Raw genomic sequence first — 15,559 nt, forward strand, 5'->3', positions numbered from 1 at the left:
TGACTGGCCATTAAACCAACAATCCTTTCATCTTCATCAGTTAAGAAAACATGTTTAAATCAGAAGTTGAATCAAATTATCCAAACTTTTAATAAAATTACAGATTCAAGAGAACTCCAATAAACAGTTGTTGTCGTCATTGTTTAATCTGTCAATTTAGTCTAAAAGAAAAGTCAGACAATGATGAAAATGCCCGTCACAAATTCCCAGATGAACTTTTTTTTAATCGCACAAATAGTCCAAAACCTGGAGATCCTCAAGTTAACAGTTACATGAAAAAACAAAGATAACAGTACACTGTAACCAGTAAATGTTAAGTGTTTTATCTTTTTAATAAATGAGTTATAAAATTAATCATTTATCAGAATTTTTGGCTGTTGTGCACTTTCAATGAATTAATTCTCATTAATTGCTAAAATAAGAGAGTATTTTAGACCGCGAACAGCAGTGCAGATGAACATGAAAGTGCAATTTTGGTAAAATAAATAAGTAATGGATAAAGTTTCCAATAATTAAATAATACATTTAGGTATAAACTTGAGTTTAAATGGTGCAGAAAATCCCTCTGAGAAATCAACAACCACTTTTAATCTTAACACATTTAACTCGACTTAAAAATCTCTATTTTCCTTCCAATTAATGAAAATTTACCCAGTTCTTTCCAGGAAACTTTCTAGAAAATAACAGACCAGTTACCAGCAACTATCATACAAAATGTATTTTTTTTTTTCAAAACTCTGATTTTTGATCAGAGTTCCCTCTTTCCTAAAAGTTATTGGGGTTTTTTTGGTTCCATTTGACAATTAACTAATCTGAAAAATTTGAAAAATGACCAAAACTCCCTTGCAGAAATGTCGTTTTTTGCACTCTGAAATAAATTTCCCCTGCGCAGACGTTAAAGGTGACGTAAGGACTCGTGCTCCTCACACACACACACACACTCACAGCCGCCTGTCACTCGATTATTAATGCACTTGCTTCTACACTAGTTGGGAGGGGGGGACTTGTACTCCGAGGTGCCTGCCGGGACTCGACTTGCCTGTAGATAGTCTTTTTGTTTTTGGGGGGGGGGGGGGGTTAGTCAGAACATTAAGGGCACTGGAAACCTTACTGGGATTAGTTGTATAAAAAAAAAAAGCTTCTGCTGAGTTCTTTGTGCAACCTGTCTGTTTGTGCCTTTTTTGATAGTCTTGATATCCAAGATTTGATGTGCAGCTTTTGTTCAGTCGGGAATCCGTTTGTAATCGCAGTATACGCTCTTAAAAATGAACACAATCAAGTCTGAGGGGGGGGGGGTATCCTTATCTTTCAGTTCTGTAAATTTTAAAGAGATTTGTTGCCACAGCTGTGTGATTTGTGACTGTATTGAAAAAGATGAAAAGCAAACATTTATATTTTTTGCCCTTTTTTTTCTTTTTTCTTTTTTTGGGGGGGGGGGGGTGTTTTGTGCAGATATTTTTATTGTAAAATGAATGTTCTGTTTCTATCAGACACTAATCTCGTTTGAGTTGTCTCCAGTGGAACTACTTCACTCTGTATGTTTTGATCAGTATAAACCTTTAATTGTGTAGTTAACATTTCTGAAAGAGAAAAAAAAAAATTAAGATCCTTGGTTGTATTTTAAAGGTTCCTGTTTGACCTGCCATAGACATTGTTTGAATTGATCGGTCGGTTTTATTTTGCTGTCGTGTGAAGGATTTGACTTGAACGAAGCATTTCTTTGCTATTATTAAAGACTGACTGCCACTTTGAAAAACCTGTTGTGGTTTTTTTTAATGTTTGGTTTTTTGCAACTCTGCCATGACATTTAAATAGACGTTCATTAAAAATATTAAAAACACTGTACCGTCATTAACAGCTCTGTGAAGTCTCTTTGTAAGATTTCAACTGGCAACAGACAGTTTCTATCCAAATATGGTAACACTTTCTATTAGGGAACACATATTTAACATTAATTAGTTGCTTATTAGCATGCAAATTAGTAACATATTGGCTCTTAATGAGTCATTATTAAGTAGTTATTAATGCCTTATTCTGTATGTCCTTATTATACAACCAGTAAGACATTAACTAAGAGTTTTCCTCAATAACCTCAGAATTAATGCTTATTAATAGTAAGTTAGGAAGTTGTTGTATATGAGTTAATATGCTTTACTTTGTATGGACTTTATAAGTTTCTACATAGCAGGGAACGAAACCATGGAAACGACTAATTAAGAGCCAATATGTTACTTATTTGCATGCTAAGAAGCAACTAATTAATGCTGAATATGTGTTCCCTAATATAAATTGTTACCCAAAATAATTGTTTCTTGGAGCAATGAAGTCTACAATTTAATTATGTATGTTTATCTTATGCTTTAATTATAAGAGAAGAGGGAAAATCTGAAAAAAAAACCTGGTGTATTACTCCAAAAAACATGAAGTGTGGCTGTTCTTTCTGCCACTTATCATTTCCCAAATGTATTCTTCACTAAAATACCTCTTTTACAGAGTAACTTTTGTATCTTTATTAATTCAATCAATCAATGGGTTTGAGAGTTAAAAACCCCACAACATTCTAAAGCAAAACTATTGACACTGCAATAAAAAAGGTTTATTGCAGGTAAAAGGGATTAAAACTGTATTATTACTGATTGAAAACTTGTTTACAAATCCAAAAGTTGTGTTTGCTGTTACAAGAATAAGAAGAATAACAATAAATTTTATTTGTATAGCACCGTTCAAACAAAACAAGCAATTTACAAAACAATTTAAAAATGAATGTGTATATCCACATATAAATTGTATTTTTTTTTTTCAAAGTTTGGAATATTATTGCACATATTTACTTAAAAAGCAACAAAAAAACACCACAGGAGAATATCTGTCTTCCCCAAAACAACAAAAATACAACAAAACAAAATCGTATATAATACATGTGATAATAAAAATAAAGAAAAAATTGTTGCAAATATAAAAAATAAATAAAAAAAGGAGAGGACAGCATGTCCTGTTCCACAGATTTAATGACTCACTCACTGTATTATAGACACTTTGTGCCTCTGTGTCCTTCAGGTGGCGCTGTTGTATTGGCTAATAACATTTACTGCAGTGTGTCCTTTGTCCACTCAGCAGTATGATTCATAAATTAATGTCATTCACTTTTTGCAGCCTACGAGCCATAAAAACACTGTAAATAATTCCTGTGAAATCTACAGTTATTTACTGTATTATTCACAGTTCATCACTGTTTGATTTTTACAGTATAGTGCTGTATAATTTAGAATAAAAATCAGTCCTTGTGACAAAATTACAGTAGTTAAAGCATTATTGTAGAAAAAACATAGTAGACAGTATAAAAAGTAAAGTAGACTACTGTATTTTTATCATCATTTTTTATCAGAATCGTTCCTCTACAAATGCTGTTTAAATAATTAACTTAAAGTTTTTCATACAAAACACAGTATGGAAATCAATTGTAAAACAGATAATGTATTAATTCAATGTATTAATTTAAAAAAATCTGTTCTTTTTAATTTTACAGTTAAGAAACAAGTACTGTAAATGAAGCTGAAATCAATGTTTAATTGTTTTTTTATTTTACAGTATAAAAAACAGTACTGTAAATAAAAATACAGTACTTCTACTGTAAATAATAATTACAGTAAATTACTTGTTAATTGCTGCCAATAATTTACTGTAAAAATTACAGTAAATTCTTTACAGTGAAGGTAAAAATTAAATTAGTTTTATATATATATATTTTTTTTTAATTTGACATAATAACGAACCTAATACATTTTCTTTTTAAAAGAAGAGAAATGCACATTTATTAACCTGCTAAATCTACAAATATTTATATAAATTCAACGCTGTTTGCTAGACAAACACTATATTTAAAAGACAAAATAAATACAATCAAAGTGCATATCAAGGAGACAAAATACAAATAATGTAAAAATAAAAAAAATCTAAAATTATTTTATAAAATTTACTGTAAACAAATAATTAATTCAACCCTAACATAAATATATATAATAAGATTTTAGTAAAACCAGCATTAAACATCGATCAGCTGTATTGATTTTTGGTGGTTTGTTTACTTGCTCTTCTTAACCACGTGCTTGCAATGCGGCCACGCATGCGCACTGCGGGGCATCGGCTTTTTTGGCACGCGTCTTGTGTCGGTGGCGCGCACAGCCAAAAACAACCCTCAGCCACGGGAGCGCGCTGTCCAGCGTCTAGCCTCCGCCTGATTGGCTGTTTCCACGAAGCCCCGCCCTCCCTAGCAGCCGATTGGTCAGACTCCGATCCTTCTTTTCGCTGATTGGACGCTATTTGTAGAACCGGCTGTGTAGCTAGGCTACTGCTGCCTTCAGGTACCCGAACAATGATCAAATTTAAGAGTTTTTTAAAGATAATACATGTGATTTCAGTTGTTTTGATCTGAAAATAGAAGCTAAATTGAAACCAGTTTAACTTTTTGGAGGCTGTAAAAGCTTAGTAACAAATAGGAGCTGAAAAGTGAAAGTAAGAACATTAAAAAACGGTAATTATTTACTTTATAAACTGTTTTTGGCAGCAGTTGGCATGGCGTCCATGATTTCTGCCTTTATCGCCGGAGAACAAAATTAAATAATTAAATATTTACGTAAATCACGTCATGACAGCGTGTGTTTTCAGACCCCACACTCATTTTAGAGCCTAAAATACACGAAACACTGACGATTTGACAAACTAATACAACAAACTGTAGACTAAACTGTTGCTGTTTGCTCTTTGTTTTTTAATTTTCTTCCATATTAACCGTAAAGAAACAAAATGTGACAGCAACTGAGAAAGAAACGCGGATGAAAAAGCCTTTAAAGCTTCAGAAAGAAAGTAAGTTGTATTTGACTTTCCATGTTTGATAAAAGTTTTCCAACTTCTAATGTTTGTTTTAATAAATCTATTGTGAAATGTCCAGCTATAGTTTGTCAATGTTTGTTATTATTTGTGTATTCGTGTTATTTATGTGTTAAATGTGTGGCTGCAAACCAAATTTCCTTTGTTGAAGTTCAGACATGCTCCACGTTGTTGTTCTTGTGCGCTCAAGACTGAACGCTCCTATTTCCCACAGCATTTAAACGCACCACCGGTAGATCTAATAAAGCGGCGCTTTTTGTGCACTTTTTTTTATAACTGTTTAAGACCGAAACCAGCTCACACTGTCCGCCACAGCTAGAAGAGGAAAAAAAACACTGAAACCAGCTCAGAGTTTGTTATTTAACAGCTGTCGTGAATTTGTGTATTTGTGCATTATTCAAAGCGTCGCTGCGCATCACGGAGCTAATTAGGATTTCAGTATAAATAAGGCCGCAGACGGGACAGCTCGGCCTGTCCTGAAGAGAGCTGAAGGTATATAGAGGTTATAACCCGTCACAGAGCTCCAGCTGCTCCACCATGCACACACTGTGAGCTGCTCCACGGATGGGACGCTGCTCGCTCCGGACCCACGGACACGTTTCTCTGGCGCACAAAGTATCTGGCTTAAAGATCCACCTTGGAGATTTGATGCTTTCTTTATTTGCGGAGACTTTTTTAAATGGCCCAACCTCGACAGACTGCTCTTTCTACCTTGGTGGGACGGTGAAGGCGTCTTTTTAAATCTTTTTAATGTTTTTTACCACCATCCTGCAGCTCCAGCGGAGAACCACATCTCTTCCCCGGGTTGTTTTGCTTTCCAAGCGGGGGAAGGCGAAGTGTTTGTGGGGTAAGTGACCTGCTGGAGGACACGCGTGTTTTTGTCACAATAACATCGCATATGAATATATAACAACTGCACTATAATATCCTATTTTATACTTTAAAGTGTAGTCAGTTTATAGCTGTTTTTACACTTTATGGTGTTCCTGTTGCACCACTGGGTTCACAGTGTTCCTATTTTATATTATAGAGCTTAAATCGGAGGATTAGTGTTTGAGGATGCATGCAGAGCTAAAAAACTATGTAATGCATGAAAAACACTCATAATATTTGCATATATTTCTCAAAAAAATGCAAGTGTTGTAATTTTATCGTGTTTTCTGCTCCTCTGTGATGACATTTTTGCAGGATTAAGATGCCTAGACGCCTCTAATAACCTGTTAATATGAATTATAATGTTACAATGAGTCCTTTTATTTCATGAGACACGTTTTGCAATTTGATCCTCGCGTTCCATTCAAGAGCAAAATAAAAAAAAACCCTGACGTGCAGCTCATAATGTGCATTATCTCCGTTATGATCAGCACCACCACCACCATCATCATCATCATCATCATCATCATCTCTGGCTGCAGATCTCGGTCAGTTTTTGTGGGGCTTATGATGCCACGTGAACAGGCGACAAAAACACAGCGCAAAAAAAAAAGGGATGGGATTTCATAACGCTGCACCTCAGTGGGAAGCTGCAGTGTGTTGTGTTTACATGCATATGGTGAAGCAACACATTTCACAGGTATTGCAACATATCGGCACTCATGCTGCACTGTCAATATTTAATTTTTAAATCTAATGAAAGACAGATAAACATTAATATATAATAATAATAATAAAAAACAGTGCATGAGTTGTTGTTGTAGTCTTGAAGCGCGTCCTCGACGTCAGGACAGCAAGGGGAGGACGAGGGCACGTAGGAACCAGATTACTGGTTTATTTTTAGCCCCCTTTTTATATATTTAATATCATCATTCATGGCATTATCTGTCAGATGTGGATCTGGTCAATGTCAGGATGATGCAGTACTGACACAAACAGTGCAGCAGCACGAGGAGGAGGTGGAGGAGGAGGTGATGAGGAGGCGGTGTGGGCGATCAGGCTGCTGTTTTGTTTTTAAATCTGCAAAATAAAATAAGAATTGCAGCTTTGCCTCACATGTCTACAAAAACACTTGAGTGGTCTATTGATTTGTTTCTAAAAAAAGACAATAGAGGGAGATTGTTTTGGTGCAGACAACTGTGAGGATGTTTGTTTTTTTAGAAATAATATTATATATAATCCTGTTTTTGTGTCTGTGTTGACCTTTTTATGGCTTTATGGTGTTTCTGCTCCCATATGGTGTCCAAATAATATGAGATTTTATGTTTTTTTGTGTTTGACATCCTTTTGAAACACTTCAGGATCCTTTTTCTTCAAAGATTTTCACCCATAGTGCCACTTAACCACTCCACAGACTGTTTATTATAGAGATATTCATCATGCAGTTGGTCATTTTGGCGAAAATGTGCCTAAAAAACGTGCAGAAATTAAATGCAACATTGTCTTTCATTGAATCAGAGAGCTGCAGGTGGGAAACTGAGCGTGTCAAGCAAAAATAATCATGTTTCATATGAGAGAAAGAAGAGGAGGCAGATTCATATTCTCATCTTGTATTTATTTACACATCCGGGTATGTGCGCGCTCCCTCCTCCTCTCAGTGGCGCGTTCACGTCGCATGGGAAATAAGAAAGTCGGCAGGAACAAAACAATAACTTTCAGAGCTTTGTTTTTCCTGACTCTTAAATATATGATTTAATTTATTGCTTGTCATGAATAATTCCCATCTCATCTATACAAATTAAGCACAGACACGTTATATGTGATGTGTTTGAGTTTAAACTTAACAGAAGAAACATAGAAGGAAAAAAGTTCAAGTCCTGAACAAGTCACAACATGTTCTTCACCAAATGTAATGCCATTTTAACAATGGAGAATAAAATTATATATTCATTCAAAAAAAAAAAAAAAGATTTATTTGTTAAAACAAGCGCAAATGAACTGAATTGTAATAATAATAATTCTATTTAATATAAATAATAATTTTAAAAATCACTGTTGACATTGTCGATATGTTTTTTTCAGTCTGAATTAATCACATTTGGGACTTGAGTGTGACACAAATCCATATCTGATTAATATCCATATTCAGTATATCTAACATTATTAGGGTTGCAACTAACGATTATTTTCATTATCGATTAATCTGTCGATTATTTAAACGATTAATCGATTAGTTGTTTGGTCAATAAAATGTATAAAAATATCAATCAGTGTTTCTCAAACCACAAGATGACGTCCTCAAATCTCTTGTTTTGTCCACAAACCAAAGAGATATTCAGTTTATTGTCATAAAGGAACAAAGAAACCAGAAATATTCACATTGAAGAAGCTGAAATCAGAGAATTTGGACTTATTGTCTTTTAAAAAACTGCTCAAACCAATTATTCGATTATCAAAATAGTTGACGATTAATTTAATAATCGATTATTGTTCGATTAATCGAATAATTGTCGCAGCTCTAAACATGATTAGAAGTTGCACTAAATTATTGAATAGGGAAAAAAAGAATAAAACATACTGATGAACATATAGAATATTATAGATGCCCTCCAAATAAATAAATAAAAATATCATAAAAAAATTTAAGAAGCCAAACTATTTATTTCCCCCTAAATGCCTCTCTCATTTCATTCCAGCTGCCATAAGACTGTACAACACCTGCACAATCTGAACATTTTTGCATATAATCTGCACTCTGCACATTCTCCACTTAATTTGCACTACGTTGTATATAGTATATTATTATTATTATTTTGTATATTTTGTATATAGTTAAATGTCTTTTCTTAGATTGTTTTTTTATCTTATCTTAATATTGTGTGATTTTCTGCGGCTGTAACAAAGAAATTTCCCCGCTGTGGGATAAATAAAGTCAAATCTAATCTAAATCTAATCTCAACCTGGTTTCCATCTTTCCCACGGGAGCCTGAAGGCAGCGCGGCCCCCGATTGGCCCGCCGTAGCTGTCAATCACAGCTCCATCTCCCTCCCACGTGGTGACGTTTCCCCACCAAAGTAACCAGGCCAGTCCATTACGCACACAAAAGACACAACAAAAGCCCGTGTTGGGAAAAATGAGATCCGTCAGCACCCAAAGGACTCAACAATAAGTTCCCATCTGGCAGCAGCACCCATGGACCTCAGCCTGGGACGACGACAATCAGTGATTTAAAAAAAAAAAAAAAAAAGAAAAAAGGAAAACATCTCTGTCTTTCTTCAGCAGGCAGTTTTCCACCGAGCTGCGTTTTGCTCAGATCTGATCCAGGTGGTGAGTACAGCAGCAGTGTTTACCTCACACAACCTGGTTCTGGTGTCGTGCTGGATCCACACACTGCAGCAGGAAAAAAAACAACAATAAATAAATAAAAAAATATATCATAAACAGTCAGAGACAGCGACACTGTTGCGCTTGAGCTGTGCTCGCTGCTCTTTGTTGGTGATAAACACATTTTAGGAGAAGAGGAGAGAGCTGCAGGAGCCTTTAATGTCCACAGGAAGTTATTCAGATGATGAAAATGGAAATTAAAACGCGTGTTATGTTGTGTTTGTTGTGTTCTGTGGGTTAGATTGAGCGCTGAGTGGAGCGAGTCTTTGTCTGGACACTTCTTCCTGTTAGTGGTTACCAGAGACGCGCAGTGTGCTGCCTCTTTGTTTTCACTTTGCTCACTTTGGATATCAGCTGTTCCTGCTGACTTACCTGTCCACTCAACTCACCTGGCCTGTATTTTTAGTCAATTTTCTTTTGTCTGTCGTGCAAAGAAGAAAAAACCCGTCGTTTAATTAAGAAAAACCAGCATGTGGTGAAGGCTGGAACAAAAGAAGCACACATTCTAGTCATGAGAAATCAATTTTAAGACTTCAAGCCATCTTTTGAAGTGTTTTTCAGTAGTTATTGTGAAGGAAATATACTTTATTAATCAAATATGACCTTAAAAAGTGAACAAAAACAACACCATGTGCTGTCAGTTGCACTGAAGTGAGCAACTTGGCTTAAAGAAACCAGCATGTGGTGACGCTGGAACAAAAGAAGCTCAGATTCTGGTGCTAAGAAATCAATTTTAAGTTTTTACGTGTGATATAGTGGAAAAAATATGCATATTTTTGCATATTTATTTTACTTTATCAGCTGTAAAATCCCTTAAAAAGATGCTAAAACAAAAGAAGCACAAATTCGAGTGCCGAAGGAGGTTTTTGAGGTGTTCAAGCCATCTTTTGAAGTGTTTTTCAGTAGTTATTGTGAAGGAAATATACTTATTTAATCAAATATGACCTTAAAAAGTGAACAAAAACAACACCATGTGCTGTCAGTTGCAGTGAAGTGAGCAACTTGGCTTAAAGAAACCAGCATGTGGTGAAGCTGGAACAAAAGAAGCACAGATTCTAGTGCTAAGAAATCAATTTTAAGTTTTTACGTGTGATATAGTGGAAAAAATATGCATATTTTTACCTATTTCTTTCACTGTATTAGCTGTAAAATCCCTTAAAAAGATGCTAAAATAAAAGAAGCACATATTCAAGTGCTGAGGGAGGTTTTTGAGCAGTTCAAGCCATCTTTTGAAGTATTTTTTCAGTAGTTATTGTGAAGGAAATAAACTTAATTAATCAAATATGACCTTAAAAAGTGAACAAAAACAACACCATGTGCTGTCAGTTGCACAGAAGTGAGCAACTTGGCTTAAAAAAATCAGCATGTGGTGAAGGTGGAACAAAAGCAACACAGATTCTAGTGCTAAGAAATCAATTTTAAGTATTTTTCAGTAGTTATTGTGAAGGAAATATACATAAATTAATCAAGTATGACCTTAAAAAGTGAACAAAAACAACACCATGTGCTGTCAGTTGCACTAAAGTGAGCAACTTTGCTTCACAAGGGACAGAAAGAAACAGCATTTCATGAAGCAAAAAGAAACAAAAAACAAAAGAAGCATATATTCTAGTGCTCAGGAATCCTTTTTAAGAGTTAAAGGGCATCTTTGTAAGTGTTTTGCAGCTGATTAAGTGAAAGAAATTAAATTAACAGCATACAAAGTGAACAAAAACAACACCATGTGCTGTCAGTTGCACTGAAGTGAGCAACTTGGCTTAAAAAAACAGCATGTGGGGAAGTTGGAACAAAAGAAGCTCAGATTCTAGTGCTGAGAGGTGATTTTAAAGCACCCAAGGCAGCTTTTTAAGTGCTTTGCAGCTGATATAGTGAAAGAAATATGCATAAAACGTTAAATTAAGGGCATAAAAAGTAAAAACAAATAAGACCATGTGCTGTCAGTTGCACTAAAGTGAGCAACTTGGCTTAAAAAAAACCCAGCATGTGGTGACGCTGGAACAAAAGAAACACAAATTCTAGTGCTGACAAATGATTTTGAAGCATTCAAGGCATCTTTTAAAGTGTTTTAAAGGTGATACAGTGAAAGAAATATGCATAAAATGTTGAAACACAACTTCAAGTGCTGAGGGATGATTTTTAGGAGGCATTAAACAAAAGAAACACAAATTCAAGTGCTGAAAGATGATTTTAAAGCATCCAAGGCATCTTTTTCAAGTGTTTTAAAGGTGATATAGTGAAGAAAATATGCATATTTATACATGTTTCTGTCACTGTGTAAGCTGTAAAAATGTCATTAAACAAAAGAAACACAAATGCTAGTGCTGAGAGATGATTTTAAAGCATCAAAGACATCTTTATAAGTGTTTTACGGGTGATGCAATGAAAGAAATATGCATAAAATGAAAAATTAGGCGCATAAAAAAGAACACAAGTAGGACCATGTGCTGTCAGTGAGTGAGTCGGCTTCACAGGAGACCCAACAGAGAAAGAAAACGGCTCCACAGACGCTTGTTTTTCCTCATTTGGTGTTTATGAAGAAAAAAGGAAGCTGTCAGTGTGTCTCAATGCAAATAACAGCCTGCTATTGTCTATTGTCATTGTGTGTTTGTGTGTGTGTGTGTGTGTGTGTGTGTGTGTGTGTGTGTGTGTGTTTGTCTTCATATAGTTGTGAGGACCAACCCATGGCAGAATACCAACATTGTGAGGACATTTGTAGTTGTGAGGACATTTTTCCCAGTCCTCACAAAGAAAATGCTAGGATAGCCTCTAAAGGCCTTAATTAATCATCTGTATGAATTTCAGGGAAGGTCCTAACAGAGATGGTAAACCCTGAAATGTGTGTGTTGGGCTAGGGGAAGTGGTGGTCCTCACAACTACACAAAGACATGTATGTATGTGTGTGTGTGTGTGTGTGTGTGTGTGTGTGTGTGTGTGTGTGTTTGTGGTGCACTGCACAAAGCTGCTATAATCACTAATGGTGATGATGCAGAAGTGTGACACACACACTCAAGCTCTTCTGTGTGTGTGTGTGTGTGTGTGTGTTTACCTTTCCCCCGTGCACGTGCAGCCGGGTTAAACTGGGCTAATTCAGAAAGGGGATTTTGTCCTTTTCATGCAGGGATTATAGCCTCGGGCACCTGTGCAGATTATACAGTATATGTCTGTAAATATGGCTGGTAGCTACCTGCTACCAGGAGCCGCCAGGTTGTTTTGTTTTTACCTTCCCATAAAACACTTAAAAAAGATGCCTTGGATGCTTTAAAATCGTCTCTCAGCAGGAGAGTTTGTGTTTCTTTTGTTTAATGACAAATTTTCAGCTGATACAGTGAAAGAAATATGTATAAATATGCATATTTTCTTCACTATATCACATGTAAAACACTTAAAAAGATGTCTTGAATGCTTTAAAATCATCTCTCAGCACTAGAATTTGTGCTAATTTTCTTTTAGCGTCTTTTTAAGGGATTTACAGCTGATACAGTGAAAGAAATATGTATAAATATGCATATTGTCTTCACGATATCACCTTTAAAACACTTAAAAAGATGTCTTGGATGCTTTAAAATCATCTCTCAGCAGGAGAATTTCTGTTTCTTTTGTTTAGTGACATTTTAAGTGTTTTACAGCTGATACAGTGAAATAAATTTGCATATTTCTGCACTTTATCACCTGTAAAACACGTAAAACTCCTAAAAATCATCCCTCAGCACTAGAAGTTGTGTTTCTTCTTTTCAAATTACATTTTAAAGTGTTTTAAAGCTGATATAGTGAAAGAAATATGTATAAATATGCATATTTTCTTCACTATATCACACTTAAAACACTTGAAAAGATGCCTTGGATGCTTTAAAATCAACTCTCACCACTAGAATTTGTGCTTCTTTTCTTTTAGCATCTTTTTAAGGGATTTACAGCAGATACAGTTTTTACCTTACCATGAACGTGTGAATGTGTGTGTGTGTGTGTGTGTGTGTGTTTGCAGAGCAGCCATGCTTCTCGTCTCGTCACGGCTGCTTCCTGTCTCGTTGCGGAAGCTCCTTTTGTTTTCTCGTCTGGCGGCTGGCTGCTGTCTCGGCGCTGCTGCTCTTCCTGTTGCAGCACATTGAGCTCCACTGGAAACTTCTGGAGCTCGTTGTCTTTTGTGCTCCCGCTCTCAGGGATGCAGCACGGTTATTGTTGTTATTGTTGTTATTGTTGGTGTCTTGCAACTGTGGAGCCTGTTGAGGCTGCAGGAGATGATGCAGTTTTAAGGCAAAGATGGGTTTTTAAAGCACAATAAGTCGGTTTTTTTTTCCATTTTCTAACACACATCTAACATACACATTCAACACATAGTTCAAGGCATCTTTTTAATTGTTTTTCAGGTGATACACTGAAAGAAATATGCATATATATGCACTTTTCTTTCAGTGTATCTCTAAAATGTCACTAAACAAAAGAAAATACTAATTCTAGTGCTGAGGGATGATTTTTAGGAGTTCAAGACATCTTTTTAAATGTTTTAAAGGTGATATAGTGGAGAAATATGCATATTTATACGTATTTCTTTCACTGTATCAGCTGGAAAAACCCTTAAAAAGATACTAAAACAGCTCCTGCTCCACCTACTCGCCCCAGAACATTCAAAACAAGTGGTTCCAGCAGCATCAGGGAGCTGTTTTGTTGCAAAAAACCCAAAGTTAATAATGTTAGCAAGTCTCTGGTGAAGAAAGTCGAGCTGTTATCAGTGTTTCTAATTCTATTTTCTCAATGAAAGTGGCGAGCAGTCGCTCTGAAGGTCACGTTAAAACACATCAGCTGAGTGGTTGTCGGACCGTGATTACTCTGAGCAGCATGCATGGGAATTAATTACAATAATATGTTTTTATTTTAGAAATAAAGTGTCTGAAAAGTCACAAAAATCTAGTGAGAAAGTCGTCATATTGACAGCAGTGCAAATTTTTTTTCTCATATCAGGGTTGATGGAAAACTTTTACGGTCATAATATGTTAGATTATTTATTTGCTTTGTTTGCTGCCCCCTAGTGGCCAAAAAAACACCAATTTAATTAGCATCATCTGTCAGTTAATCATGGCACCTTGTGTACTAGAGCAGGGGTCTCAAACTCAAATTACCTGGGGGCTGCTGGAGGCAGTATCAAAATGACCAAAATAAAGACACAAAATTACTAAAACAAAAAGACACAAAATGACCAAAAAAGACACAAAATTACAAAAAAAAGACACAAAATGACCAAAAAAAACACAAAATGACCAAAAAAGACAAAAAAATATTTAAAAAAGACACAGACTTACCAAAAATGACACAAATTATTAAGAAAGACACACAATTATTAAAAAAAGACACAATTATTATTTTTTTTAAAACACAATTACCAAAAAAAGACACAAAATTACCAAAAAAGACACACAATTATTAAAAAAAGACACAAAATTATTATTTTTTTAAAAACACAATTACCAAAAAGACACAAAATTACCAAAAAAGACACAAAATTATTAAAAAAGACACAAAATTATTTTAAAAAATACACAAAATTACCAAAAAAGACACAAAATTATTAAAAAAGACACACAATTACCAAAAAAAGACACGAAATTATTATTTTTTTTAAAAACACAATTACCAAAAAAAGACACAAAATTATCAAAAAAGACACAAATTATTAAAAAAGACACAAAATTATTTTAAAAAATACACAAAATGACCAAAAAATACACAAAATTACCAAAAAAGACACACAATTATTAAAAAAAGACACAAAATTATTATTTTTTTAAAAACACAATTACCAAAAAAAGACACAAAATTACCCAAAAAGACACAAATTATTAAAAAAAGACATTAAATTATTTTAAAAAATACACAATTACCAAAAAAGACACACTATTATTAAAAAAAGACACAAAATTATTTTAAAAAATACACAAAATTACCAAAAAAAAAGATACAAAATTATTTAAAAAACAACACAAAATTACCAAAAAAAGACACACAAAATTACAAAAAAAAGTAATTAAAGGGACCTTCCACACACAACACGGTAAAGTTCCATTCATATAAAACTCACATTAAACTTTCATATCAAGGTGGGGGCCACAAAATATCAACACGAGGGCCGCAATTGGCCTGCGGGCCACGAGTTTGAGACCCCTGTACTAGAGAGACGCCTGACAAGCTGATAAGACATTAAAAGTGTAAACAGGAACATAAGTTGATACAAAAGCACAGAGGAGCTAAAGATCTAATAATAAACAGATATAAATAGATATTAACAGACTATAATGAATAAAATAGACATGAAGTAAAACATTTAAATGCATGTTGTGTTTTTAGTAAATGTAGAGCTGAATGTGTTTAAATCACATCAGAATAAATTAAATTTGGTGCCTTTTTGAGAAAGATTGCAACACAA

General features: G+C 34.6%; 1 protein-coding gene across 2 annotated transcripts in view; it reads left to right on the top strand.

The window, feature by feature from the left end:
* Positions 1-5,173: 5,173 nt before the first annotated feature.
* Positions 5,174-15,559, top strand: part of LOC131975459 (protein yippee-like 1) — a 53,383-nt gene continuing 42,997 nt past the window's right edge. Inside the window, exon 1 of one of the 2 annotated variants that reach the window (XM_059338162.1) lies at positions 5,174-5,734. The gene's annotated coding sequence lies outside the window, so the exon portion shown is untranslated. Of the gene's footprint in view, positions 5,735-8,628; positions 9,088-15,559 lie in introns of those variants that run through there. The other variant, XM_059338161.1, reaches the window with a different exon arrangement.

Source organism: Centropristis striata, chromosome 7, assembly GCF_030273125.1.
Source record: "Centropristis striata isolate RG_2023a ecotype Rhode Island chromosome 7, C.striata_1.0, whole genome shotgun sequence".
NCBI lineage: Eukaryota > Metazoa > Chordata > Actinopteri > Perciformes > Serranidae > Centropristis > Centropristis striata.